This window comes from Gossypium arboreum, chromosome 11, assembly GCF_025698485.1.
Source record: "Gossypium arboreum isolate Shixiya-1 chromosome 11, ASM2569848v2, whole genome shotgun sequence".
In the NCBI taxonomy this organism is placed as follows: Eukaryota; Viridiplantae; Streptophyta; class Magnoliopsida; order Malvales; family Malvaceae; genus Gossypium; species Gossypium arboreum.
In genome coordinates this window covers 10,024,382-10,030,731 of record NC_069080.1, presented here as the reverse complement: position 1 = coordinate 10,030,731, position 6,350 = coordinate 10,024,382, and the positions used below count along the sequence as shown (strand labels likewise).

At 33.3% G+C, this 6,350-nt stretch overlaps 1 long non-coding RNA gene across 2 annotated transcripts; it reads right to left on the bottom strand.

Moving 5' to 3' along the window:
* Nucleotides 1-605: 605 nt before the first annotated feature.
* On the bottom strand, nucleotides 606-5,711 carry LOC128284385 (uncharacterized). 2 transcript variants are annotated; one of them, XR_008274815.1, is made up of 2 exons: nucleotides 5,391-5,711; nucleotides 606-895 (listed from the first exon to the last, which is right to left on the bottom strand). It is a non-coding gene; the product is annotated as an uncharacterized LOC128284385 (long non-coding RNA). The 2 variants fall into 2 exon arrangements; XR_008274816.1 differs by lacking the exon at nucleotides 5,391-5,711 and adding an exon at nucleotides 2,191-2,268.
* Nucleotides 5,712-6,350: the final 639 nt, after the last annotated feature.

Below are 6,350 nucleotides of genomic sequence, written 5' to 3'. Positions count from 1 at the left end.
TAAATGTTATATTTAAATTTATGTGTATAGTAAGTAAAATTTTAAGGTAAGTATTAATATTGAATTGAATTTTTATGGATATATGTGATTGATGTGGAAATAGAATTTTGGATATATGTTATATTTGAAAATTTTATTGATTGGGAATGTGATGAAATTGATATGAATATGTGATTAATTGAAATGTGTATTGATTGGAAACTGGAAAGTGAATTGAATATCCTATTAATTGTACCGGACTGAGTCGGATATAGTTGACATGCCATAGGATTTTTGTAGCACCCCAAACCCGGCCCAGAAGTTATGGCCGGATCCGGCATGCCACATCAAAAACGTTAAAATTTTTTTTTCCATTCTAAGTCCAGAAAATCGCACTTGATGTTCAAAAGATTAATTCATTGAGGATTAAAGTGAATGGAAGTCAGGCACCGTAGGAAACCGGAAAAGAGGTGGTGAGTCCATCGGATCGCTTAAGTACCAAGCTCCCTTCGGATCCAATCCTAGACATGCATACTGCCATTGCCACACCTTAATGTTATGGATATTTCTAGGAAACCGATTTGATTAAGTCATTTTTAGGAAAAGTGATTAATTTTGGAAAATACTTTCATTGCGGAAGCTTTGCTTGTTGTCGAGTTATTTTGAAATCAATTGTTGTTTTTGAAAACGCGCCCTAAAGCTATCCAATTTCAACAGTTAAAATAAGTAATACCTATCTTAGTAATACATATTAAAACCATCAAAAATAATTAAGCGGCCTTATTACATTTAAAAACCCAAAACTTCAAACGTAAATAAAAGGATGTCCAGTTCACCAGAGGAAAATCAAACTTTCAGAACTGGTGGCCACTCCGAATTCCCTCACAGCTCCAAGCCCACTATGGTTGGGGATTTCCTGCGTGGATGAAAATAAAAGGGGTGAGTTTGGGAAAACTCAGTGTGTAAGGAAAACCCATTCAAAGCCCAAGTCAGCTCAAGCCCATTGGGCCTAAGCCCATTCAGGTAACAGTGATACTGGGCCAGAGCCCTTTTCAGATTACAATAAACTGGGCCTTAGCCCCTTATTCAGATAATGATGGCCCATAGGCCCATTTCAAAATACATGCAACATCAAGAACATATGCAAGCCCATTTGGGAGACTACTCAACCCACCAACCACTACACTCCACCCGTACCACCATACACTCCATCCGGGAATAGCTCAACCCACCCAAATTTAACACTCCACAGCTTGCAGCCTTGCTGCTCAGTTATCAATAAATTGAGGCAAAGCCTCCAAGACATGGACAAGCCACTTTCAAGATTTCCTCGTCAATATCCCATCCCATGCATCGATAATAACAACATGGCATGCAAGAAATAACAACAGTCAAACATGCATTTAGGTCAATTTAACCCTAGAGGTATTTCGGTAATTTATCTACTAGGGGTAATGTAACGCCCCCTTTACCCGAGACCGTCGCCGGAGTCGAGCACGAGGCATTACTAAACTTATTTGAGCACTTAAACAAATTCAAACAATTTATATCACACTTTCCAGACAAGCTGTCCAACTGCGTTACAGATGCAAAAAAAATCATATCTCGAGTTACAAAACTCGAAATCTAAATCCGTAAATTTTCCCCAAATCTAGGCTCATATATCTACTTACTAATTTTTTCTAGAATTTTGGTTGGGCCAATTAGTACAGTTTATTAGTTGAAGTCTCCCTGTTTCAGGGTTCAGCTGCTCTGACCCTGTTCACTACGAACCAAATTTCTCCATGTACAGAATTCAAATAACCAAGACGTTTATTTCTATTAAAATAGACTCAATAAGGAATCAATACATATATAGTATGACTCATAATTAATTTTTATAATTTTAATGATTTTTACAAATCAAAACAGGGAGTTCAAAATCACTCTGACCTTGTCTCACAAAAATTCAAATATCTCCTGATATGAAAGCCTTTTGCTTACACCGTTTCTTCTATGTGAAACTAGATTCAATAAGATTTAATTTCATATTTTATTCAACCTATAATTATATTTTTATGATTTATGGTGAATTTTAAAACTCAGACTACTGCTACTAACCAAAAACTATTTTAGTACAAAATGTTGTTAACTAGTTTATAACATCTTTACTTCATTTCATTTAAACTCTATACATGCCATATAAATCTTCAAACATAAAACAAAAGCTACCGGAATTGATCTGGATAGTGTGCTTTGTTGTGTTGATCCAATCTACCCACTTCACTTCAAGTCAATCTACATAAAAATATTAAACACACACAAGTAAGCTTATTGAAGCTTAGTAAGTTCATAGGTTAAAAGTAATGCTTACCAAACATAATATTTCCAAACAATACCAAAACACTTACTAAAGTTTCCTGCGATTCACAACCATTGTTATAATAATTCACATAGTTGAGCTCAACAAGAATAACTACTCAATCTCTTCCATTTGGATCACTTCTCTTTTATTTCTTATAATCAAATTAGGAAACGGCTTACGAAATTGAGTACGCCGTTGCTCAATGCCACGATTCACAACTCAGTATGGTTTTCCTCATTGAAATACCATACCTACATTTTTCAACTCGGTATGGGAAATGCCATACCTACATTTCTTAACTCAAGATGGATTTGATAATACCATACCTACATTTCACATTTCAAGATGGATAATACCATACCTACATTTCACAACTCAAGATGGATGATACCATACCTACATTTCACACTTTGCCATGGAACAACCATGGTCTTATCCAATCAATTCATCACACGTCACGATACTGAACGCACTCAATCCTGCGTTTTCCTAATTTGCATTTCCACATTTATTCTTTCATTAACAAAATCTACACAATCCCACAACAAATTCAGTATATAATAACACATTATAAACTTCAATCATTCACAAATAAACATCTAAATTCAACCATATGAACTTACCCGCTAATTTGTAGAAGATATTGAAATTTAGGGACTATTCCGCAACTTTTTCTTTTCCTCATTCTTCTTGGATTCTTGATCTATAATATAAAATATTTCTACTCATTAGCATTTATTTGATTTCTATTTCACTTCACAATTTATGCTGTTCAAATTTCGAAATTGCACTTTTACCCCAAAATTTATAGTTTTCACAATTTAGTCCCTACTCAATTCACCCATCAATTGAACTAATTTTTCTCAATTAACACTTTATTTTATCATTATAAACTATTTCAAAACCTTTTATATTCTGAATTTCAACAGAAACCTTCAATTCACAACTTTTTCACAATTAGGTCCTAAATATCATTTCCTATCAAAATCACTTAATAAAACCACCTTAATATGAAATTAGAACTTAAATTTCATAATAATTCATCATAAAATTCCCTTATCCATCCAGGGTAACTTCCAATTTCACCCATAAAATCAAAAACTAATGAATTCTACAAGTGGACCTAATTGTAAAAGTCATAAAAACATAAAAATTATCAAGAAAAAGCAAGAATTAGACTCACATGATGTAAAAATATGAAAAACCAGCTTTCTCCAGACCTTCTATGGCGTTTTGGCTGAGAAAATATGAAGAAATGTCTAGATTTTTCAATTACATCATTATTTAACTATTAACTTTTATCTATTTCCAATTTTGCCCCTTGTTCACATTGTTTTCTTGCTTATTTCATACCCAAACCGTCCAGCCATTAACCTTTGGGTCTAATTGCTCTTTAAATCCATCTTTTTAAATACTTAAGCTATTTACTCACAATTTAACAAATTTTGTGCTATTTTCAATTTAATCCTTTTAATTAATTAGCCATCCAAACGTTAAAATTTTCTAACGAAACTTTAATACTAACTCAATGACACTCCATAAATATTTATAAAAATATTTATAGCTCGATTTTCAACTTTGAGGTCTCGATACCTCATTTTTGACCCGCTTGACCTAATAAATTCTTTTAATTCACTAATTTCACCATTTCACAAATTCTTCTAAATTCTTACTTGACTCATAAATATTAAATTACTATCTTGTTCAATCTTATTTGTCGAATTTAGTGATCTCAAATCATCATTTCCGACACCACTGAAAATTAGTGCTATGGTAAAAGCGTAAATTTTCCACTTTTAAAGGTATTTCAAGAATTTATCTATTTTAGGTTTTTCATGCATATTCCTACTTTTCACGTACTAACAGAATCACGCATCGAGGGTTCTTACGAATTGGGCCCGTTGGCCCATCATTCCAATTTTGGCCCATTAAGCCCAAAAATATCGAGGCACGTAAATCGTGCACTTTACGCCTAAATTTTGCAGCTTACCAAAAACATTAATCGATTTATCTCACGAGCATTCGACACTCAGAAATCTACAAAATACCGGTTTTCGCATTTCGCTTTTCGACTTTTGCCGATCCGGACTAAGAAAGAGGGTGTTAGTTACACACTGCTTGCAACGATATCGATTTAGATCCACACACACGAATTGCCTACAATTGGATTACTAACACGTTAATCTAACTATTCAAACACGAACTACATATTAACCCCTTACAATATTCAGCCAACCACACCTACAGATCATAGTAAGCTTATAAGAAATCAATAAGCAACTCATTAACAAATTTTTATCAATGTTTACCACATAATCATAATTTCACTGCAAGCTGTCTTTCTGAACAACAGTCACTAAATCATTTATAACTAGAGCTACGAAACTCCAAATCAAGTGCCGTTAATTTTCCCTAAAAATAGACTCATATATCTTCTATCCATAAAATTTTCAGAATTTTTGGTATGGCCAATCAATACCAGATTTTTCTTAAAGTTTCCCATGTTTCACTGTTTGACTAATCTTCATTACGAATCAAATTTCTCATTGTACAGAATTCAAAATATGTTCTAGTTTATTCCATTTGAAACTAGACTCATTAATATTTAATTACATAATTTATGCAGCTTCTAACTCATCTCCCACAATTTATGGTGATTTTCCAAAGTCACGTTCTATCGCTGCTGTCCCAAGCAGATTTATTACCAAATCACTCTTTCACACCTAACTTGCATGCTTGTTATTTAAACATGTCTATCACCAATCAATCATCACATATCTATGATTTTACTTAAGTATAATCTCTATTTCATCATTTTAAAGCACAACATGTTAGCTGATTTTGCCCTTTAACATCTAAGGCACATGCATGCTCATTTGTTTGGTTTAACTTCACCTATCTTCCATTTTTCATCAAAAGAACATGAAACAACAACCATTTCCTTCATTTTAATTCATGACCAAATGCTCACAACACAACTAAAAATCAAAATATACTTCAAGAGTTAAGGTAGAATCAAGAAGAACTCATGAACCTCAAAATAAGAAGCAAGGTACCAAGAACTTACCTTCAATTTTCCTCCTCCTAATGACCGAATACTCAAGAGCTTTCTCCTCTCCTTTCTCTTCTCTAACTTTCAGCTATGATGAACAAAGATGGAAAAAACTTTGTTCTTTTCACCCCTTTTTCTTTTAATAAAACTTCATATTTCATCCATTTAATTCTTTAATACAAAAGACATGATATTCTTATCATGAAACATTTACCTAACCCATTATCATGAAACATTTACCTAACCCATTATCATGGAACATTTACCTAACCTATTATCATGAAACATTTACCTAACCCATTATCATGGAACATTTACCTAACCTATTATCAATTTGTATCCATTTGTACCATAAATTATGGATATCAAGTGTACATTTTGTCTACAACAACATGATGGTTGGCCACTTCATGTAAAATGGGAGGTTTGTCATGCAAATCCTCCTATTTTGCACTCATATTTATTTGGCCACTTCAATTTAGCCTATAGCATTTTCAAACATTTTCACATAGGTCCTATTTCATAATTTCACTCCCTTTTTCTTATGGAACAAAAATTAACTAAAATTACCGGGTTCTATCTTAAGCTTGGGCTTTTTAGAGGCCCACTAACATAATTAAACCTATGCCAACATTCATAGGATTCCCGAAAATTGGGGCGTTACAATTTTGAGAAGGGATTTGGAGATGAGATTTGGATATGCTGATGTTTATATCCTTTGGATTTATCCGAAGAGGCACTTTGTGCTATTCTGGTGTGTTTTGGATGGATTATATTATTCTGGTGTATTTTGGATGGATTATATTATTCTGGTGTGTTTGGAAGGATTATATGACACTGGTGTGTTTTGGAGGATTATACTGGTGTGTTTTGGTTGGACATTTTGGTGTGTTTGGATGGAATCCGTGTATCCACCAAAGTCGGAATCTTGTTAATAGGGGTAAATATGAATATTAAGTGAAATTGAAATGAGAA